This window comes from Mytilus californianus, unplaced genomic scaffold, assembly GCF_021869535.1.
Source record: "Mytilus californianus isolate M0D057914Y unplaced genomic scaffold, xbMytCali1.0.p SCAF_4, whole genome shotgun sequence".
Taxonomy (NCBI): Eukaryota; Metazoa; Mollusca; class Bivalvia; order Mytilida; family Mytilidae; genus Mytilus; species Mytilus californianus.
The window spans coordinates 66,108,525-66,131,234 of NW_026262690.1; the positions used below are offsets into that span (position 1 = coordinate 66,108,525).

The following is a 22,710-nucleotide window of genomic DNA, read 5'->3' on the forward strand; positions in this document are numbered from 1 at the left end:
AGTATTTACTGGAACGTTCGTTTAAGATATAAACGCCTGGTTACACGTTACAGTAATACAAATAGACTGAAAATACGAAAAAAGATTTGAAAAACATTGATAAACAAAATTTTAGTCTGCTAACCGAGTCCCTGTGTTCATTACCTCCTAGAAAGTCGATTATATTACTTTCAAAGATAGAATAGAGAATGGAAACGGGGAATATGTCAAAGAGACAACAACCCGACCAAAGAGCAGAAAAAAGCCAAAGACCACCAATGGGTCTTCAACGCAGGGAGAAAATCCCGCACCCGGAGGCGGGCTTCAGGTGGCCCCATAAACAATAATATATACTAATTCGGCAAAATGGACGCCACATTAAACTCAGAAACATACAAATGAACCAAAATAAAAAAAAACACGGAAGACTAACTAAGCTAGAGGTTCCTGATTTGTGACAGGCGCAAAATGAACAATTAACACGAATATACAAATTGACAATGAAACACGATAAAGTACATGGTTTCGTTACATTAAAAAAATTCAATTTGCTGCTTATTTTTTTCTCTATGTTTATTTGTATTTGTTTTTGTTTTGTTTTTTTTTATAAAAAGAAATTCTTTCTCTTTCTCTTGAGCCAATCTGTGACGCTTTTCTGTGCTCACTACATTAACCAAAGTTTGTTGTGTATGTTGAGTATTAAAGAAATAGTTGGGATAACTTGTGACCAATCCTATTGTTTAATTATTACAATAAAAGAATATTAAACTAATTAAATTTGAATACGAAGAAACGACAAAATTCTACAAAATGGCACTCAATGAACCAGTAGCCTACTCTATCAACTGTATACAACATAGCTTAACGGATTGAGGTCATCGATAAAACGAATGATTCGCTTGAAATTTGATGTTATTTAAGTAAACCGAGTTTACAGTTTGTACTTATGTTGTGCTGTTACACCATTGTCCGAGGTGAGAGTGAGGGGCGCTCACAAATATATTTAACCCCTCCACATTCTGTATGTGTTTGTCCCAAGTCAGGAGCCTGTAATTCAGTGGTTGTCGTTCTTTCATGTCTGCCATATACATTTTTCGTAAATTGTATTTATTCACTCTTTATAAATTTAACCCTGATACTATGAGAAGTATAAACAGTTATATCATTGTGCATTCTAGTTATTTGAATAGGATGACTTAATGTATTCAATGGCATTGTAGAGTCTGAAGTACTATAACCTAATGAATGTTCTTGAGAATCTTGACTGGTTTCTGTGTTCACCAATTTGAACTGGTACGCAAGAGTATAACAGGGTATCAGCTGTGCTCACTGAAGTTGCTGGAAAAGTATTTGCACTCGTATATAACCCTGTCTGTGTATATATTGGGTAAATGATGGCTGAATTGGTAGTCGATATAAGGTACAGGTACTGATATAGCAGATGGTACCCTTTAAATAACCTTCTTTCTCGTAGAAGCTGTGGCCACGATTGGTGTATTCTTCCTCTTTCTCGTTGACCGCCTGAGCTGAGCAAACATGACTCCTAAAATATACGCAGATTATAGGAACAGAATATAAAGAATAATAATTGATATAATTTTCGTAATACTTACGAACTACAAGAACCTGTTACATGCTTGTCACTAAAATTAACGAACATTATTAAGGATATACATACTAGTTATGATTGATTGTTGGTTGCCAGAGCCAAATATAGCTGTCAGTAACTGCGAGTATTCTCAGATCTGTACTTAGTGTCCTTTTTGTTGTTAGGGATGAGGAATGGATAAATAACCTGCCACGTCCGGTCTGTGTTTATGTTTAATTTTTTCTGCTTTGTATCGATCTGATGAGTGAATAGATATAAGAAGATGTGGTATGAGTGCCAATGAGACAACTCTTCATCCATTTCAAAATTTATAAAAGTAAACCATTATAGGTCAAAGTACGGTCTTCAACATGGAGCCTTAGCTCACACCGAACAGCAAGCTATAAAGGGCCCCAAAAATTACTAGTGTAAAACCATTCAAACGGGAAAACCAACGGTCTAATCTATATAAAAAACGAGAAACGAGAAACACTTATGAACCACATCAACAAACGACAACTACTGAACATCAGATTCCTGACTTAGGACAAGTGCAAACAAATGCAGCGGGTTTAAACGTTTTAATGGTACCAAACCTTCACCCTTTTTCTGAAACAATAGTGTAACATCACAACATAGAAAGACACTATAAAATATCAACTGAAATAGCTTAACTCAATCAACGGAAATATTAACACCAGTGAACATACACTGAACAAATAAATTTGACCTATGATACAATGTTAATACAAAATAAATAAACTAAGGGAAGAATAATAAAAGTAACTTGTTATACTGCTATGAAATGTTAAACAATTTAAGAAAAACAATATGCTCGAACAAAAATATCAGCCATTTGCAATAACTTTAAACACAGGTAAATGAAAATAATTTTGTTGTTAGGTATACGTGTACAGTTCAAATAGAGAAAGGAAATATTATAACAAAATAAATAATTTTGATGTTCATAGTACGAAGTGAAAAATTATAGTAATACCAAACACTTATAAAAGCTGGTATATAGACCAGATGCCTATTTCAACTGATTTTTATAGTTTGTTCTTATGTTATGATGTTACACCACTGTCCCATGTTATGGGGAGGGTTGAGCGCTCACAAACATGTTTAATCCCGCAACATTCTTTAAGTGCCTGTTCCAAGTCAGGAGCCTGGAGTTCAGTGGTTGTCATTGGTTCATGTCTGTCATATTTGTTTTTCGTTAATTGTTTAGTTATAAAAGAGGGATGAAAGATACCAGAGGGACAGTCAAACTCATAGATCGTAAACAAACTGACAACGTCATGGCCAAAAATAAAAAGACAAACAGACAAATAATAGTACAGATGACACAACATAGAAAACTAAAGACTAAGCAACACGAACCCCACCAAAAACTGGGGGTGATCTCAGGTGCTCCGGAAGGGTAAGCAGATCCTGCTCCACATGTGGCACCAGTCGTGTTGCTTATGTTATTACAAATCCGGTAAATAGTCTAATTCGGTAAGTCACATTCGTGAAAAGGGAAGGGTATTGTAGTTACAACATAAGGAACATATCCGATATCATCTGTGAAACGGTTATTCCATAACGGTCAACCAACTCGTGATGGCGTCCGTAAAATTTACGAAGGGATGACTTCAACTTCACCATTTGGAACTTTTGGTTTAATAGCTTCCTTGTGAGCAGCAATCCTCTATCAAGGAAATCATGATAGGAAACACAAGCCCGGGAATATCGTATCAATTGGGAGATATATACTCCGTATGCAGGCGCTGCTGGAATGTTGCTACATAGAAATGGAAAGTTCACAATTGGGAAGCTGAAATCATCTCTTTTGTCGTAAAGTTTTGTTTTCAACCGACCCTCTTTGTCAATTTCTAGATGTAAGTCAAGATATGAGGCAGACTTAACTGTATCTGTAGTATCCTTTATCTCTAGTTCGATGGGATAGATTCGTTCAACATAGTCACCAAATTTTGTATTATTTAGTGAGAGAACATCATCTATATAGCGGAAATTAGGCCGTCAGTTTTCTCAATTGAATTGTTTCATTTTTTCATGTCGGGGCCTTTTATATCCGACTATACGGTATGGTTTTTTCTCATTGTTGAAGGCCGTACGATTGTCTATAGTTGCTTACATCCACTTTATTTTATTATTGTTGGATAGTTGTCTCATTGGCCATCATATCTCATCTCCTTATTTTTATATGCATAAAATAAAGTCATGTTACAAATAAATGTCAAATGCAAAATTAAATAACTAATAATCCAATTCTACCTATTCATAATTTTGATGTTGAACAAAGTATAAACCATCTTTAAATTATGTATACAATTTAATTCAGAATCATAAGTATCAACAAAAAGTTTAAATTGTCCTCAATTAAATTAAAATAAATATAATATAATCAATATTAAGGCTGTGACCGGATTCTTATTTAAAAATTTATAATAATAATGTTGTATGCAATGCACACAAACTCTACTCCATCCTTACTCAAAGACACCCATATTGGATGGATAAAATTGCATGTGATAGATCTATATTGTAAATGTAGAACCTTGTTCAAGACACAAATTATGCAAACCATAGTCACAGAAACTATGCCGTATTGTTAAATGTCGGCATATTTTCGCAGTGGTCTGTTCTGTGATTCATATAGGTGTTTAATGTCATTATGATTTTGTAACAAATATGTACACATATTAAACAATTAAGATATTAAAATAGAAAAATATAAATCTAAAATGAATACCGTATTTTACAGTCATTCGATTCTATTTTGTTGTTGTTGAAAAACATAAACATGTGAAATCAAAGGCAAAAATTTTTGGAGAAAAATTGGAGAGAAACTATACATGTATTATGCATACCCAAGTGACTCTCTGATTCCTGGATATTTCTTGTGTCTAGGTGACGCTAAGTCTAAATGAATTTCAATCATGCAAAACGTTTTCAGCTTATGTATTAATTGTACGTACTATAAAATCTTGAAAGTTGATTGTTTTTATTCAGTACTAAACAGAAATTGGAAACGGATTTTGTTGCTTCTGCCAAAGATATGTTTTGATGTGGATAACATTCTTAACTTCAATTAAATCGGATTGATTGTTTTCTAAAACTATGCCATCAGGACTGGCAACCAAAATTTTGTGAGAAGGATGTATGATAAGTCCACATTGTTCAACTAGATAGATAAATTTTGCTTTAACATGTACTGAATGTATTCCAAAATATTTACTATTTCTTGACTCAGTCCAAAACGTGTTGCTTTATTCACAGCTAATGCACAATAAAGAAGAGAAGAAATGAGTTTAACGACAGGTAACCTAGGATTCATCTTAACAATGCGGCCAAAATTTGAGGAGGGTTAAACATTTTCTACGCTGTTCTGTCGACTTTCCGGAAATACTATGAGGTATTGTGTCAATTTCAGATGGTGTTATCTATTTCTGTTTTATTATATTGCTACATGTTGGTTTCTATGTTTTTCTCTGTCTGTATACATTCTTTCTCATACTGTTTTTGTTTGTCTTTACGTGATGTTGCTTCCTTTGCTGCCTTCATTTTTCGCTTCCATCTATTTTGTTTTATTTCTCGTTTGAATTTAGAGGTATTGTTGACATTTATATTTCTCTCTCCTTCTTCAAATAATGACCACTGGTGGACTGGATACTAGTTTCCCATACTTTTAGTGACCATAATGGACCTACATTATTCCAAAGAGCTGCACCATAGCATCTAGTGTGCCATGAACCTTTCTTTCAGTGGTTGTACATTTTATCCCCATCAAGTTTTGTCTGCATGTGCATTCAAGATTCGGCTAAGTTGCTGGTGAAATTTCCAATAAGGTTGGATGACTTTTTGGGAATATAGTTTAGCAGGATGGATATGCCTTGGCGCATTTCTGTATCTTTATATGATGGGATAAATGTGACAAAAGTCTTGTTTCTTCCTGTTCTTCAACTTTTGCCTCCTCTGTCCACATATCAGTCTGTTGTTCAAATAAACATTTCTGATTTTAAAGTTTTGTAGTTTTCTTCATAAATTTTCAAAGACGGTATATTTTCATTGGCGGGTGTTTATGCCTTACAAAAATCGGAGCAGCTCGAATGATCTCCACATATCTGTCTGATTCTTGTTATCTCATTCTGATCGTGCAACGAACAGCACTAGTAATTTTTATTCTTGCAAAGTCTCCCTTTTCCCTTGTAAGCTGGATTATCAACGACAAGTTTTTCAAGGTAAATCTTAAGCATTAGCAGGCGTGGTTAACACATTCATCACCAATTATCTCTATGTATCTAACGTCGTGATCGTTGGCTTTAAGGATGTCTTCAACAATTATATCAGATTCCATTGCCTGATTCGTCTCATTCCATTTCTTATAACATATGTGGTGTGACGGTTCAAAGCCTAATGTAGCTTTTGTTTCTGATGTTATATTATTATTTTTTTTTTGGTTTCGGCGCCGACGATTACAGCAACACCTAATGCATTATATGTGTTTTTGTGTTATTTACTCCTTCTGCATCAAAAAGACCCTTATACTTGGCAAATCTGTCAACCAAATAACAATTTATTACTTACCATTTTAGGGTAAAGAAAACTAAAGGCTAATTATGAACCACACCAATATGATTTGTAGTTCTTTGGATTATCCAGCTTTGATTTTGAAACGAAAATATTTGCGCAAACTGAAATGTCTTGCCTGCTTTTATGATCATTAGTTAAACTAAAAACATAAATGCTTTACTATACACAAGATAATCATAAGTATACCTTTTTTCATATAAATGTGTGGTTCTAAAAAATTACTTTTTTGTGTTTTCATTTGTGACATTTCGTTGTCGTCTTCAATTTCTGGTTCATGCTTTCTTTTGATATTAATTGCAGACATGTCCTGTTAGAATGGTGATGTGCATAGTGTTGAGGGACTGACACACACAGTTTTGGAAATTTGCGACAACTATTTAGGGGAGGGAGAGCCTGTTGTTAGCCTCACAGACTATTGCAAGGTAAAATGTGTGTCCCTATCCATCATATCATTGTTTTCCAGCAGTTGCAATCCAAATTTAACATTCTTTATCCATGTCAATCTGTATTACAGGAAATAACTTTTGTACCAGTTGTTTACTTAATTTTCTCCAGTATCCAGTAAAAATGCATGAAATATTTGTTATTGAACATTTAAGTTTAAACAGTATTTTATTCAAATAAATTGAATTGGATTGGGCATCAGGCAAAGCCTATGTAACCCCTCTCCATATTGACCATTAAGCAAACAACAATCAATCAATCATGTTTCAAAATCTTCAACTATTTTCTCACTGCCTAAAGTATGAGGTACTTGGTGGCATAGTGTTCTAAGTAGTTCCACTACTGTTATCATTTGCCAGTCATTACTAAGCTCCTGAGTTTGAATCTTCATTGTAAAGGGTTGACAGTTTTGTGAAGGGTGATGGTTCTATCTGGGCACTCTGGCTCCCTCCTTAAATAAGAACTTTATGGGTGCTGAAAATGTTGTTCAAACACCAAAAATCAATGTTAACCTAACAAGTATAAGGTTCTCTTTTGAGACCAGAAATTTGCATTTGTGATGAGGATAAATCTAACCAATTAATTTCCCATTTTGATGTGGAAAATTATGAAGTGTAATTTTTATATGAGTATAATTATGATACTAGTTTGTGATATGATACATGTATGTATGTATGTATTTCACTTGTAGATATTGTAAGCATGTATGTATCTACATGTATATTGTATATACTATTACAGGTATTTTTGTTACAATTAGATCTGACAGTGGTTTATTTATGAGAACATTTACATGTATATATTATTTCCTTTTATGTTTGCATAAATAGTGCTAATTAGATATAGTTAGTAAACGCACCTTCATGGAATTTATGATTTTTTTTTATAGCTATCTCTTTTTCTTCATGTTTTGCAGTAATCATTTCACATTCAATATTTCCTAACCACCAATCTTGTATTTCGTTTTTAATTTTTGCAAACGTTCGCTGTGTCATACCAGGCGAAAAACTAATTGGTATGAGCAAGTCCATTTCCAGTCACAATTGCACCCATGCTGCTTTTGCATTCACGTCTTATTGTCGATTAGTTGTAATTTTTAGTGTTGGACGTGTCTAAATCAGAATTAGTTTTTGCATCCTTTGCAACTAGCAGAAAGTTTAAATAAATTTTGTAGTAATCTTTCTTAGACATAGAATTTAAATCTAAAAATTGATTATTATTTACTGAACAATCTCCCTGTTTGTTCAGCAAAACTAACCTTACAGGGGTACCCTGTCGAATGCTGTAGACATGGTATTTTTATAACAGCATATAGTGCAATAAACTTGATTTTAGAAAAAAAAGAAAGTATAACAGCTAAGCAATAGTTTGCAACATGCGACAGTATATCAACTGGCTCTCCATCTCTAACAGCAATATCACGAGCAAATTTACAAAAAACTACATGATTAGCTATCTCATTGTAATGTTCTTGAATATAAGTCAAATTTATAAGTCTATAACTTGTTGATGCAACGTTATGTACCCTTCACGGTCATGATATACATGTTTTTTTTCGTCAGTCTAAATAGATGGAGGGTTGTTTTCTTGTTGTAAAATGAGTGTTTGTACGTTCTAGTAAGAGTCAACTTAGTTCCTTCAGATGATGTGCATTTATACAAAAACTTTTGTCTGCCACTGCTGTATTTCCCATCTATTCTGTGTTTTCTATAGCGTCCGGATGCCATTCCAAACTTTTTGGACGATTTCCTAACTCCTCTCCTTGTGATATGTGAATATTCAACAAATTAAAAATGATATATTATAGATGGAAATTACCTTGGTTTGTTTCCTTCGGTGTTCCATAAAACGGTAACAAGATATAGGACAAATGAACAAATATCTTTTTTCAACAAAAACATTTTTTAATTGATATTAATGCTAAAAAGCATAAACTGTACTTAAAAACAAAACAATGAATTTGTTTTTAATCGTTTACAATAATGAAAACAACATCAGTGATCAGCGATCACGAAACAAAAACTAGGATTGATTAGGGGATTGGTATAATATCTAGGAGATAAAACATTAAAGGGAAATATAAGGGTATCAACCTACCAACTAAATAGCGTAACATCAATGTTTTAACTCCGTAAATTAGTATAATACTCCTTTTCCCTTTTTCTTGTTCAAAGATCAGCAAAACAACAACTTCCTATCTGTATCTGAGTAAATACGTTGTGTAGTTCCCAAAATCTTTGGTGTATAAACAACGGGAATGAGAGCGCATGTTGTTACTAAATTTTGAGGGCCGTTCTAAAGGCCTATTGGCTTTAAGCCGCACCTTGGTGTTCTTCCAGCTGGTTCCACTCAATAACAGATCTTGGAAAAAAGGGTTGTTTGAAAATTTCACTGTTTGTGTCAATCTTTTTATAGCACTCAAAATTATTTGAATTTTTATTCTGACTTGGATTGTTCACTAGTCATGTAATTTAAATGTTAATCTAATTCGTCTTTTGTTTTTAATCTCTTTGAGATAGTGTGGCGGATCACTCGCTTGGACCAGCCCCTTTATTCCGGCTATTTTGTAGAGGAACGTCAGTCTAAGCTCTTTCCTCCATTCCTGGAGTGTCTGGAATTCTAGATTACCCAGTAATCGTCGAATAGTCCCTTCTTCTCTTGGGCAACAATTTCTGCCGATGAAACGGACCCACTTCGTTGTATTCGTTCATTTTTTCGATGTCGCCTTTCACGACCGGTGCCACATGTGGAGCAGGATTTGTTAACCATTCCGGAGCACCTGGGATCTCCCCCGGTTTTTGGTGGGGTTCGTGTTGATCCGTCTTTAGCTTTCTTTGTTGTGTTTTGTGTACTGTTGGTCTTTTCGACGTTTTTCGTTTTTTTGTCATGGCATTGTCAGTTTGTTTTCGACTTTTGAATAACCCTTTGGTATCTTTCGCCTCTCTTTCATGTAAGGGTCTCAAATTACCGCTCCATACTCGAGTGTTCATCTCACAAGTGAGATGTAGACATTGAAACGCATGCCCCACTTCGTTGCTCACGTTTCTAGATGTATGAAGTCTTCTTGAAGATTCAGCTTGTCTTCCATTGATCTTAGTTCACCTGTGAAAACCGGAAGTACCTTTTGAAAAATAGTCACAGTCGTTTTGATAAATTAGTAAATTATTCTATGATCATTTTACCGTGAAACTCAGTTCAAGAGAAGTCCGAGTCCGATGTCAGAATAGGAAACAAAAGAAAATAAACAAAATGACAATAATACAAGAATAACAACAGACTACTAGGAGTTACTGACATGCCAGCTCCAGACCTCAATTAAACTGATTGAAAGATTATGTCTTCATCATATGAATATCAGGCACAATCCCTCCTGTTACGGGTTTAGTATTATACCATCATAAAATATATGAGGAGAACATAACCCGTGTCATGCCAACAACTGGTTTTAGAATAAATATGTTTAAGTCCGATGCAAAGACCCTATAAGTGAATCAATATTAAAGCCAAAATATGCAATCTTTAATGACCTGACAACAGTATCGTAACTATATCCCTTCTTAATAAGTCTGTTTAAAGGTTTTGTTAGCTTTTGAAGTGAATACTGACATTTTTGTGCTTTGTAAAGATTATTACCATAAAAGATTGGATGTGAAATACCAGAACGTATAAGATGTCTGCATGTTGAGTTATATTTACGAATGATGTCCTTATACCGATGATAAAATTTAGTAAAGGTGCCTGTAAGTCAAACCGCTATTTTATGTACCATATCCTATCATAGGTGTGTGTAGGTCACACTGCTTTTTTATGTACCATTTCCTATTATAGGTGTCTGTAGGTCAAACTGCTTTTTTATGTACCATTTCCTATTATAGGTGCCTGCAGGTCACACCAAAATTTATCTGTACCATCGTTGCCTTCATGTCACACTTTATATGAAAGTAACATTAGCTTATTATAGCTACCTGCAGGTCACACTGATATTTATCTGTACCATAGCTCATCAGATGAATCTGCAGGTCACGTCACCATAGATCTGTATCATAGGTGCATGCAGGTCGTATCCTCATAGATCTTTACCAGGGCCCATCATAGGAGCCTGCAGGTCACACTGCTATGTATATGTAGCATAGCCTATAATCGGTGCCTGCAGGTCACACAGCTTTTTTATTTATATCATAGTCTATCATATGTGCCTGCAGGTCACACTGATATTTATCTATACTTTAGCGCATCATAGGAGCCTGCAGATCACATCACCATATAGATCTGTATGATAGGTGCATGAAGGTCGAATCCTATAATATGATATGGATAAATAACATGGTGACCTACAGGCACATATGAAAGGATATGTAAAATAACAGGGTGACCTACAGCACCTATGATAGGATAAGGAAAATAAAAGGGTGACCTACAGGCACCTATGAAAGGATATGTAAAATAACAGGGTGACCTACAGGCACCTATGAAAGGATATGTAAAATAACAGGGTGACCTACAGCACCTATGATAGGATAAGGAAAATAAAAGGGTGACCTACAGCACCTATGATAGGATAAGGAAAATAAAAGGGTGACCTACAGGCACCTATGAAAGGATATGTAAAATAACAGGGTGACCTACAGCACCTATGATAGGATAAGGAAAATAAAAGGGTGACCTACAGGCACTTATGAAAGGATATGTAAAATAACAGGGTGACCTACAGATACCTATAATATGATATGGATAATAACATGGTGACCTACAGGCACTTATGATAGGATAAGTAAAATAACAAGGTGACCTTCAACAACAATACTTTATTCCCTAAAAACCAATACAATCAGAGGTACAGAGAATGACATGCAAAAAACAATATACAAATAATACATAGTATGGTAGAGGAGAGTTAACATTATTGTAGATTGAGATACAATATGAAAAAACAACATTGTAGTGTGGTTTAGCCAGGAGAACCGATTTCCTCGGAGATTATTTCAATTAGTTTACACAGTCTTTTAAGAAGAGAAATTTTCTTTGTGTTAAAAAGTTTCTCAAGTTTTATTGCATTTGAGTGAAATGAAATATATGGAGGTAAACACACAGTTTCCTTTCATTTTTTAGTGCAGGACATTCTAAAATATAATGATATTCGTCTCCTATCTCTGATCTGTCACAAAGTGTGCATTTTCTCTCTGATCTTTCTACAGACACCTAGAATATGATATAGAAAATAACAGGGTGACCTACAGGCACCTCAGATAATTATGGTACAGATCAATAACAAGGTGACCTACAGGCACCTCAAATAATTATGGTACAGATCAATAACATATTGACCTACAGGCACCTTTGATAGGATATCGTACAGATCAATAGCAGTGTGACCTACAGGCAACTCAGATAACTATGGTACAAATCAACAGCAGTGTGACCTACAGGCAACTTTGATATGATATGGTAGAGATCAATGGCAGGGTGACCTACAGGCACCTTTGATATGATATGGTAGAGATCAATGGCAGGGTGACCTACAGGCACCTCAGATAATTATGGTACAGATCAATAACATGTTGACCTACAGGCACCATTGATAAGATAGGGTACAGATCAAAAGCAGTGTAACCTTCAGGCACCTCAGATAATTATGGTACAAATCAATAGCAGTGTGACCTACAGGCACCTTTGATATGATATGGTAGAGATCAATGGCAGGGTGACCTACAGGCACCTCAGATAATTATGGTACATATCAATAGTAGGGTGACCTACAGGCACCTTTGATATGATATGGTAGAGATCAATGGCAGGGTGACCTAAAGGCACCTCAGATAATTATGGTACAGATCAATAACATGTTGACCTACAGGCACCATTGATAAGATAGGGTACAGATCAAAAGCAGTGTACCCTTCAGGCACCTCAGATAATTATGGTACAGATCAATAACATGTTGACCTACAGGCACCATTGATAAGATAGGGTACAGATCAAAAGCAGTGTAACCTTCAGGCACCTCAGATAATTATGGTACAAATCAATAGCAGTGTGACCTACATGCACCTTTGATATGATATGGTAGAGATCAATGGCAGGGTGACCTACAGGCACTTCAGATAATTATGGTACAGATCAATAGTAGGGTGACCTACAGGCACCTCAGATAATTATGGTACAGATCAGTAACAGGGTGACCTACAGGCACCTCGGATTATTATGGTACAGATCAATAGCAGGGTGACCTACAGGCAACTCAGATAATTATAGTACAGATCAACAGCAGTGTGACCTACAGGCACCTTTGATATGATATGGTACAGATCAATAGTAGGGTGACCTACAGGCACCTCAGATAATTATGGTACAGATCAGTAACAGGGTGACCTACAGGCACCTCGGATTATTATGGTACAGATCAATAGCAGGGTGATCTACAGGCAACTCAGATAATTAGGGTACAGATCAATAACAGGATGACTTACATGCAAAACCCAATGAGTTTCATCTGTTATACGGAATGGCCAGCAGTAGTTAAAATGTTATCAGGAGTAACCTGTCCTTACCCATACGTTTTTGTGTGACCTACAGCTACCCATGTATTATTGGGTATGGCTAGCAGTAAATCAAGTTTTATTGAGTATGACTTGCAATAAATCTTGTGCTGAAAAGTAATAGTAGTAGCATCGCCTGTGTTATAGACTAAAAGTATCTCAAGTCTATGTGTGGCCAGCGATAACCAGTAAACTATCTTTTGACGAGCAGAAAGACATCTGCATTTTAGTGCGACTTATGCAATGAACAAAGTAATTCTAGTATTTAGTGTCAACTGCATTATGCCCGGGCCGATGTTACAAAATTAAACATGTTCCACATTTATTAAGATACAGGTACTGTGATGCTGTTATCTGGTTGCTTCATCAATGTGCCTAGAATTAACCCTGGTGGCACAAGTTAACTCTACATGTGTACCAGTATACAGCACAGAACAGAACAGTTGTTCGCATCGGGCAATACAAGAGCCTTGATATGAAGTAATTGTACAAATGCAAATGTAGTTTAAAACATATAGATGTAAAATTGTAGAGAAATAGATTGTCAGAAAACCAAAACCTAATTATAATTATTAATTAAAAAATAAAAGATCTGATACCCCGCCGTACTAGTCATGCCACGAACAGTTCAATCAAAACCTTGGTGGACCTCCTACGACACCCATGAGTAGTTAAATATTCAACAAATTAATTTATGACTTGCATGTACGTGTCGCTTAGACCCCTGCCATGTACCAAATGGTCAATATAAATCATCCGTGTAATTTGCTCCATGGGATATTCTCAAAATCGCAACGGAGGAAATTTCTTGGCATGACTACTTTTCTACATGAAATAATATTGATGCCACCAATGAATTCCACACGTGAACACATACATGTCCCCCTTTTAAGTGAAAATCCTACGTGTTTGTAATAGATTTTCTATGTAGAGTAAAACGGTCAGAAATTAATTTAATTAGATTTAAAGTCCTTTAATACGACACCACTCTTTGACATCATGAATTACCAAAAAAAAGGGGAAAAACACTGGAACACTCAAGGAAGGAAATAAAAACTAGATTCGGGGGCTAGTTTTCGAAAGAATCCCAAGATATGTCATAAGATACATCTTAGGACTAATTGTATGACCATCTTATGACCATCATATGATATGTCATAGAATGTAAATCATAGCTGTCATAAGATATTCATACCTATGATGCTCTTGTGACAGTCAAAAGTGAAAATATATAAGTATGAAAATAATAACTATTAATATTCTTATCGTATACGAATATTTCATATTTTTCATTATAATGAACACGATGAACATGAAATTATGTATGAAAAGGAGTTAAAATCTGAGTTGACAATTTGTTTAAATTTAGTTAGAACTTCGCGTTCATGTATTATTATAATGCAGTGTTATCTGATTGGGAATACTTTTAAGATTTGGTACATCGAGTACCCGCTTAAAGAAATGCCCGTGCAAATACGTTAATGAACTACTATATAAAGAAAGAAATATTATAAATATTTATTAAAAATAATCATGACTAAGAAAAGGATTCCAAATTTTAAGTCGCAGGAGATTCAAATTTTAAATAACTAAGTGAAAAAGAATTAAAATGTTAATTGTTCGTGAACAATTGAGAGGGCTTTTCTTTTCGTTATGTAAAATATATGTTAAAATAAGCGTATAATGCATTGAAAAGCTCTAAAACACACATAAAACGATTAAAATATGGTCAAAAACACATAATTCGCAATTTGGGACATGACCTTATGATCTTTGTCAAGGTCATTGGTCTACGATGTCATTGCAAAATCCAATGGGTCTAGGACCTCTGGTTCAAGAGTTGAAGCTAATTTTGTCATTTTGAAAACCGTAAACGGAGGTTATGCCCCTTACGGATAGGTCAGCTCTCTTCGGTTAAAATGTTTAAAAGTTCCGCCTTAATGACCCAAACTTTTTTCACTATTCACGATTTCTGTAAGTATAATTGTTTTTGAGATATCCCATATAAAATGTAAGGTCAAAGGTCAAGGTCAACGTAAACATTTGACCTTGAGGAATGTTCAAGGTCACATGAATTGATGATCATTGGTGAAGACCCTAGGTGATTACGACTACGGTTTCTGAGTTTTAGTGGCCAACCGACATCGGTTAATTTTCAAAGGGGCATCATGTACTAATGAGTCGTTGAATCTTTTCGATCAAAATCTAACCAAGAACCAGGGTCTGGTCCTGAACAAATTCCACTCTTTGTTTTTTTTTTCTACCTATTATGGTTACGGTGTTTGAATGATAACAAGGTTTACAGTGTATGGGGAGATATAACCGCTATAAAGGAAATGTTACGGCGTGGTGTCCTAACCATATGATAGCTTTTGGTCAACCGATACTTGATACCTAATATCATTTCAACATGTCGCGTACTTTTTTTGGGAAATGTCGTTAAAGTTTGGCGGAAAGAATAATAATAATAATCAGCAAAATACAGTAAGGTCTTTCCTTATAGTGAAAGGAAACCCCTTAATAAATCTTTACTATTTGTTTTAGCAGATTAAACAACACAACACACAGTGCCAAAAAGAGAGCAAGGGACAGTAGAGGATCCAGGAAGAGGGGCACGCTCCAGTGATTCCCTATATAATTAACAAAATTTGCCCACAAAAGGGGGGCCGGGCACCCTGCTCCCCTAAGTCAACCTCTGAGGGAGGCTTCATGCAGAAACTGATTTAGTAGGAGGGGACAGGGCCTCGCCCCCTATGGAGTTACATATATGTACACATATGTATAGACTTTTAGCAAACGTTGCCTAGTTTGGGCCCCCCTTTTTTCAAAATCCTGGATCTGCATGTTGCATGTGCAAATAAAAATGCATTAAATGACACTTATCACCTTAGAAACAAAACTTGAGACCCTTTCGAATACATATCTTACGACTATGAAATGTCCAACAACCATCGTAAGACATGTCTTAGTCATAAGATACTTTCGAAAACCAGGCCCCAGGTCTTGCCTTTCAATTTCCTCATTGTCCCTCATATAAATAATTGTAAATCCATGATATCCTACGTGAACAGATCTACAACATTTTAAAAGTTGGTGATATGTAAATGTGACCTGCAGTCACCTATCATTTTGCCTAATATGACTGTTAATGGTATTTTAAATATTTCCAATAAATTTTCAACGTAATACAAAGATAAAAACGGAATATCTCAAACCTTAAGTTACAACTAAAGGACAAAAAATGCATATTATAGAGACTGACAGAATTTATGATGTTAAGCACCAACTGAGTCACGTGGCATGTAATAACATCGTCGAATTTTTTGCCGGAATTTATCTTACTTGTAAATAAAAGGCTATTCTATTGAATTTGATAATCAAGAAACATGGCACTTCAATGCACTAAATTTATAGCAAATTATTTTACCGCACATACATGCTCAATTACAATGTTTCCTTTTAGGTATTTAGATTTACCTTTTTGGTTGGGACTACATTAACTTGCGTAACTATTCGTAGTGCTACGGTTTTGACGTTGGGTGACTGGCAGTAACCTTTCACATAAGCTTTTATCCTCGTGACCTATGGCAATATAAATAACTATATGCGTAATATTTTAAGGCCGTACACAACTATGCGTGATTGCAACATGTACATGTACGGTATGAACTGTGCAAAATGAATGACAATGTTTTCACAAATACTTACAGATGAAAAATAAAACGGCAGTGATGAGTGAAGATAGCCATGATGTTATCCCGCTCCCTTCGTTAAAAACTTCCAGGATGACAACATAAACCACACAAGCTGAGTATGATATCCCATATATCACTATTCTGTTTAAGGCAGCGGCTGCTACTATCATCCATCCCCAACAACCATCCACTTCCCCTTTCCTCATATCTTAAATACAAAAGACTGTTTTCCGTGTTGTCAATAGATTAGCACGCATTATTAACCTCTCCTCGGAGACGTTATTAAGAATTGAACGATGGACAGTCAGTGCGTGAATGCCTCTTACTACCTGATTCGAAGATATTACGAGACGTGAATAATCAAAGTTTGTTGATTGGTTAGGACAATCCAAACCTAGAAAATGTCTTTCAATCCCGTAGAGTATCGGATTTGTCCTCTCTATTTTAGCAATTAGATTTTGCCTGGTCATTTATCATGCATATTCATGAGATTGGTACACAGGTAACTTTTATCTATAAATAGCCGAATCTTCTGCAGTTTTGTAAACACACACAACGTTAAACGATATACTACTTCATAACGTGTGACCTCACGTGAGTGGTAAAATTTGTTGATTGATATGCAAGACTATTCTGAATGAATTAATCTACAAAGCGAGAACACTTTCCATTTTCATCAGCTATTAAAGAGACGGATAGCGTTTTTTTGAAAAGCTATTACTTGTATTTATTACAATCAGGATGCTCCATGTAGTACCTTGTACACACAAGGGAAGTAATTATTTGACATTTACATTTTATGTATCCAGTCATTTAATTTAGAAGTGCGAATCGATAACACAAATAATATATGTTCAAAAACTTTCAAGCTTTCAGTGCCAGTGTATATAAAGGGCGAATCCAGTTAGTTCATTTTCACTGTTGTATGCGAGTATGTCTATTGTAGAATAAAGGATGATGGGAAAAACTGCCTTTGTTTACTTTTTAAAAATACAATAAAATTGAATGAATGTATGTTTTAATACAATTTCATAAGAATATAACTTTTTAATGTATAATAACAGGATTAATGTCCAAAAAAGTGTAATTAAAGCAGCAGAATCCATAATATTAATTACTGAATGCGATTCATTTTAACTATAAATGCGATGAATTATCACTGTAAGTGCAATAATTTCTGATGTGGAATTTTTGAAGGTGCTATGAATTTTCATTGTTGATTTATATGTTAATTCGACATGCAACAACTGAAAATAGTTTTTAAATGACTTTACTATTGATGATATTTACAATTTGAAATGCAAGCTAGTCGTAGATGCCTACTTGAATATACACGGGTATAACCACGTTCATATCATGCATATTCAAATATTGTTGGTGAGTTTGCTATTAGCTTAATTGTCATGGATCCGAAAATTTACTGGAGCAAAACATCCATGAATATAACGTATTTCTACGGCGAATTTTCCTTTAGAAGTTTGAGAACTCGCATAAAAAAGCTCTGAAAATTTGTCACGCCGTGTCATACATATTTCTACCATATTGATAGGCTTTTGCACAATGAACAGTACAAGAATGTACAACGAACGGTAATAAAGAAATTTAACAAACTACAAAGAGAATGAATCGTACAGTGCCAAAATTCTGAGGTCAGTTTTTCAAGTAAATGTCTTCAAAAATAATTAAAACAACGGGTTTCTCATTCGCATTATGTATTATTCACAACAACAAATCACAAAATACACGGTTGCATTGAGTGTAAGAGCCAACCAAATATGCTCTATTTGTAATTTAATCAAGTTTGAGTTACACAGATTGTTTGTTTCGCGATGTTTACAAGTAATTCACAGACCTGTCTATTTAAAATAGTCACATGGTGTTCATGTAATATAGCTGCCAGGAAAAAGTATTGCAACACCTGATTTTTTCATTAGAAAAATTTCAAACCTTACGTGTACCATTTTTTTCTAAAATATGGTTAAATGTTCATAGTTTTGGGGTGAATTTGGTCTTTTTAAAGCTGATAGACATGTTAAACACTGAAAAATTCAAATTTAATTATACAAAATTTAACAACATTTTAAACCAAATTATATCCCTGTTGTACCTGTAGTCTTGTTGCTATAAAGTCCAGGCTTTATTTTTGTTGCAGTCACAAGGAGCCATGTGAGCTCACTTCAGGGTTTGTCATCTCAACTTTACAAATTTGTCCAATGACCTGGGCTCCGAAACCAAGATGGACCACATGGCTAAAATAGAACATATTGATAACATGCTTGTTGTCTTTGTATTTGAACACCATTAATAAATTACAGAAAAATCTTGACATGACCGGAAATGCTCAGAATGTTTAGCTCTACCAATTGACCATATACAAATAGAAATTTCAAACAACTTTCTATTAGTTTAACTTGTTGCCCTTTAACTTCACATTTTACCCCCCTTTTTTTTGCCTGTTATCTTGAAATTATAATAGTAACATTAAATGAAACAAACAATAACTTCTCAGTATTATATCAGAAATTTATAAAAAACCTAAAGGGAGGTTATCTTAATAGATATAAATCAGTTATCAAAGTTTAATGAAAACTGCTCTAAGCACTTTAAGGATATTGTCCAAAAACTTGAAAATCAACCCTTTTTTATGAATAAAATCTTATAACTCGGAAACGTAAAATCTTAAACTTATAAAAATCAAAAGGGAGCTTACAACAATAGATATAAACAATTTACCAAAGTTTAATAAAAAAATGCTGAAAGCATTTTTGAGTTATTGTCCGAAAACTGGAAAATCCCCCTTTTTGTAATGAATAAAACCCCATAAATCAGAAACGTATATTCTAAAATTAAAAAAAATAAAAAGGGAGCTCATGTCGATAGAAATAAACAGTTCACCAAAGTTTCTTGCAAATTGGTGAAATTGTTTTTGAGTTATTGTCCAAAAACTGGAAAATCCCCCTTATTTAAATGAATAAAACCCCATAACTTGGAAATGTAAAATCTAAAATTAATAAAATTCTAAAGGGAGCTTACATCAATACTGAATAGATATAAACAATTCACCAAAGTTTCATAAAAAAATGCTTAAAGCATTTTTGAGTTATTGTCCGAAAACTGGAAAATCCCCCTTTTGTAATGAATAAAACCCCATAAATCAGAAACGTATATTCTAAAATTAAAAAAAATAAAAAGGGAGCTCATGTCGATAGAAATAAACAATTCACCAAAGTTTCTTGCAAATTGGTGAAATTGTTTTTATTAAGAATAGTTCACGAACAGAGCGTGCAAAAGATTTAAAAGTAGCAGTTAAGTTTCATTTGAAGAAAAATGTACCTTTTGACATAATTATTAATGTTGTATAACTTAAAACAGGTTTTGTTATTCAGCTTGTTGATATTGACTCAAATTCCACTATACTGTTTTCGTTATGCGATTCATTTTTACTGTCGAATAATGATACTAGACTTTCATTTTCACTGTAGGGCGATTCATTTTTATTGTACATGCGATGCATTTTCACAGAAGGAAATGAATTAATTTTCATTATATAAAGTCTTAATTCAGCCGACTCTCTAACAAAATTTATGAATTCAGAAGGAGAGATTATATATATACATACTTTGTGAGTGAAAGTCTGAGGTAATATACCAATAAATTCCTTAGAAATAGCATTTAGTGCTAATATAGTCAATTCTATTTTCTCTAATAATTTATCCAGATCAAGATCTATATATAGGATAATATTTATTCCATCCTATGACATGCCATCATTGAATACATATATCTTGGACAGTTAAGCCAATCCACGTCACCGAAAAAGCAGAGTTTCTGATTCGGTCTAAATCTACATCGCATACTAATAAATTAAACGTTATTAGAGCTATTTTCCTAATGTTTGTAGTTTAAAGGTTTGGGTGGCTTGCTTGCTTTGTTTGTATAAATGTTTGCTTAAGCATTGTAATTAAGATTGAATAAACATTTATACAAACATAGCATGCAAGCCAACCAAACTTTTAAACTACAAGCATTAGGAAAATAGCTCTAATGGATGCATTTTAGATAACAAAGAGCATTCACAAAACGATCTTCATTTCACGATTGAATGAGTGGAAACGTTTTCATCTTGCACAAACAATTGACGCTTGGATGACTGGATAATTGATATTTATCATTTTATTGTGTACACATCTAATACATTAAAGAAAGTTGGAGCAACAGTCGAGTCACCTTAGTTCATGTTTTAATTTCTTTAAGTCTGTTTTTAAAAATAAGCAAATACGCAATTGTAAGAATACAAGGAAATATTGAAAACAGTTTAGTGTTACATGTTTAAATGGTTCTATACCACGGGGTATAACCGCCTTATAGTTGATTCCAGACGTTTATCGCTACATCGCCAAGCGATGTTAGTAGATAGACCGTTCTTATATTTTCACCAAAGACTAATTGACGCACTGTTCAGTTAAGTATTCAATGTTTATGAAAACAAAGTTTACTGCTCCTGACAGCTATATTACATGAACACCATGTGACTATTTTAAATAGACAGGTCTGTGAATTACTTGTTAACATCGCGAAACAAACAATCTGTGTAACTCAAACTTGATTAAATTACAAATAGAGCATAGTTGGTTGGCTCTTACACTCAATGCGACCGTGTATTTTGTGATTTGTTGTTGTGAATAATACATAATGCGAATGAGAAACCCGTTGTTTTAATTATTTTTGAAGACATTTACTTGAAAAACTGACCTCAGAATTTTAGCACTGTACGATTCATTCTCTTTGTAGTTTGTTAACTTTCTTTAGTACCGTTCGTTGTACATTCTTGTACTGTTCATTGTGCAAAAGCCTATCAATATGGTAGAAATATGTATGACACGGCGTGACAAATTTTCAGAGCTTTTTTATGCGAGTTCTCAAACTTCTAAAGGAAAATTCGCCGTAGAAATACGTTATATTCATGGATGTTTTGCTCCAGTAAATTTTCGGATCCATGACAAGCTAATAGTAAACTCACCAACAATATTTGAATATGCATGATATGAACGTGGTTATACCCGTGTATATTCAAGTAGGCATCTACGACTAGCTTGCATTTCAAATTGTAAATATCATCAATAGTAAAGTCATTTAAAAACTATTTTCAGTTGTTGCATGTCGAATTAACATATAAATCAACAATGAAAATTCAAAGCACCTTCAAAAATTCCACATCAGAAATTATTGCACTTACAGTGATAATTCATCGCATTTATAGTTAAAATGAATCGCATTCAGTAATTAATATTATGGATTCTGCTGCTTTAATTACCCTTTTTTGGACATTAATCCTGTTATTATACATTAAAAAGTTATATTCTAATGAAATTGTATTGTATTTTTTAAAAAGTAAACAAACGCAGTTTTTCCCATCATCCTTTATTCTACAATAGACATATAGCTCGCATACAACAGTGAAAATGAACTAACTGGATTCGCCCTTTATATACACTGCCACTGAAAGCTTGAAAGTTTTTGAACATATATTATTTGTGTTATCGATTCGCACTTCTAAATTAAATGACTGGATACATAAAATGTAAATGTCAAATAATTACTTCCCTTGTGTGTAGAAGGTACTACATGGAGCATCCTGATTGTAATAAATACAAGTAATAGCTTTTCAAAAAAACACTATCCGTCTCTTTAATAGCTGATGAAAATGGAAAGTGTTCTCGCTTTGTAGATTAATTCATTCAGAATAGTCTTGCATATCAATCAACAAATTTTACCACTCACGTGAGGTCACACGTTATGAAGTAGTATATCGTTTAACGTTGTGTGTGTTTACAAAACTCCAGAAGATTCGGCTATTTATAGATAAAAG

At 34.2% G+C, this 22,710-nt stretch overlaps 2 protein-coding genes and 1 long non-coding RNA gene across 4 annotated transcripts in view; 2 read left to right on the plus strand and 1 right to left on the minus strand.

The window, feature by feature from the left end:
* LOC127737012 (monocarboxylate transporter 14-like) overlaps positions 1-22,710 on the plus strand; it is a 193,385-nt gene that overhangs the window by 109,073 nt on the left and 61,602 nt on the right. The gene's annotated exons all lie outside the window — the stretch shown is intronic.
* Positions 1-22,710, plus strand: part of LOC127738368 (monocarboxylate transporter 12-like) — a 113,928-nt gene that overhangs the window by 66,919 nt on the left and 24,299 nt on the right. The window lies entirely within an intron of this gene.
* LOC127738370 (uncharacterized) lies at positions 1,081-17,330 on the minus strand. The gene is made up of 2 exons (XR_008000026.1): positions 16,855-17,330; positions 1,081-1,522 (listed from the first exon to the last, which is right to left on the minus strand). It is a non-coding gene; the product is annotated as an uncharacterized LOC127738370 (long non-coding RNA).